This window comes from Callionymus lyra, chromosome 5 (assembly GCF_982586985.1).
Source record: "Callionymus lyra chromosome 5, fCalLyr1.hap1.1, whole genome shotgun sequence".
NCBI lineage: Eukaryota > Metazoa > Chordata > Actinopteri > Syngnathiformes > Callionymidae > Callionymus > Callionymus lyra.
Window position 1 is genome coordinate 13,976,190 of NC_141822.1, and position 2,386 is coordinate 13,978,575.

Sequence of the window (2,386 nt, forward strand, 5' to 3'; positions counted from 1 at the left end):
CATGTTTTTAATCATATACTCTTATTGTGATTCTTTTGATTAAAATACATTATATTTATTTATAACTGTATCAAAATGATTAAGAAACTTTATTTAAGTTTATATTATTTTCCTTTTTTCAAGTTGGTTTTATGACGTTGTTTTTAATGTGACTTTTCCACCTTTACTTTCTACAATGATATACTTTTGAAAATAAGTGATTTGTGGCTTTTAAAATACAAATGTTCTTATCATGGAATCGTCATGATTCTATAAATGAAAATAATAATTAATAATAATCTACAAATTTGATTATTTTATCTGAAGAAAAGTGTAAATTGTAATTTCATTTCTTTGTAAAAATGTTGTATCAAACAATTGTATCATTTAAAAAAAACAACAATGAACAACAGCTTTTCTTTTTTTTTGAAAAAAAAAGTTAAATACATTTTTTTGTCTATAGTAGTAATAGTATAATTGTGAAAAAAAACACGTTTAATTCGTAGTTTTTATTAACCATTTTCATTCATTTTTAATCACAGACTCTTCTCTTCTTATGAGTAAAAATACACATTGATAGTTTTATCAAAATGATTACTTGTAAACTAAATAATATAGTGTATATGTATATATATATATATATATATGTATAATGTATTAGAAGATGGGTAACTCTACAGTATTTAGTTTACAAGTAATTAAATCATTTTGATAAAAATATCAATGTGTATTTGACTTGTTTTATGATTCTATTGATAAAAATACCCAATTATAACGATATCAATATTATGTGATAGCAAAAAAAAAAAAGGTTTATTTTTAATGTATTTTTTGTCCAAGTTAACACATTTTTTAATCTTTAATTGTGAAATGTGTTACTCATGTTCTAATCACTGAAAAATTGACATAAATAACTCTATGATACTACTATGATATTTGTATATTTCTAAGATTTAACTGCATAAAGAGACAGACATAAATGTAATGGAAGCCAATTTATTCGACAGCCTTGGTACATATTACACATGAAGTATTGTTTGTGCTTCAACACTTGCAAACGTACGATCCCAATAAGTTAAACAGGACAGACTTGTATGTCAACGCTCTTGCTGTTATATATATCGTGTTGATATATAAACATCATAGATTTGACAGTAAATTCCTATACAACACAAATCATAAATAAAAACCAGCGTTTGCATCACAGAAAACGCATCATAGTGCAATATTGAGACTGTTACGGAGCAGAAATCAAAGTAGGTGGAAGTTTATTTTTTTTTATTTATGAACAAAGCCATTCACCACTGGAGGGTTTTTACATTGCACAAGAGAAACCAAGAAAATATATGATATATATATTTCCATAATCTTTTTTTATTTCATTGGTCGACCACTAACAGCTACAGCTAAAACATCACGAACACGGCGGCTTCACGGCGTCAAAAGGAAAAAAGGAGGGATCACTAGTTCACAGTCGGAGGGATCACCAGTCAACGCTGAACGCAACAAATGGCCAAAATACACAACACGACTTCAGGGTCCATGGGTTAGTAAGCGGTGGAATATGACGGGATACAATACTGAAATACATCTGGCCCTTCTTTAGAAATAGTCATTAAACATCAGCAAGCATTTTCGGCCTTTTTCGACATTTAAACGTGAAGTTTCTGCGGACGGAGGAATCGTTGGGGTTTTACTTTACAGGCGGTGGCGGCCGGAGGAGGGACGTTCTAAAGTTCTCTGCAAAGCTTCACCATTTAAAAAACACACAAAAAAAAACGCGTTCATGCTCCTTTGAAAATGTGTTTTTACGTTCACGGTTAGCTTTAGCAACGTCGCTCTCCCTGATACATAAAAAAAACGTGTGGAGAATATTGGACAGTCTAAATACTACTCTTGATACTCTGTACACGTTGCTCTGTTAGCTCGATAAAATATGATTATGTTTGGTTATTTTTGCATAGATTTAGCCCAGTTCACTAGCAAACCACTCAGAGTGTTGCTTCTTACGCAAATTAACTGCAACTCAAAACAAATGTATCCAGAAAAAGCAAGTGAGCACATCGTCCTGTAGGCTAAAGCTAACTCCTGTTGTTTAGCATGCAGGCTAACTTCGGAAGTTTAGCCTGTAGGCTAAAGCGAACTGTTGTAGTTTAGCATGCAGGCTAACTTCGGAAGTTTAGCCTTTAGGCTAAAGCTAACGCCTGTAGTTTAGCATGCAGGCTAACTCCGGAAGTGAAGCCTGTAGGCTAAAGCTAACTCCTGTAGTTTAGCATGCAGGCTAACTCCGGAGGTTTAGCCTATAGGCTAAAGCTAACTCCGGAGGTTTAGCCTTTAGGAAAAAGCTAACTTCCAAAGTTTAGTCTGTAGGCTTAAGCTATCTGTAGTATAGAGCCAACTTCCAAAG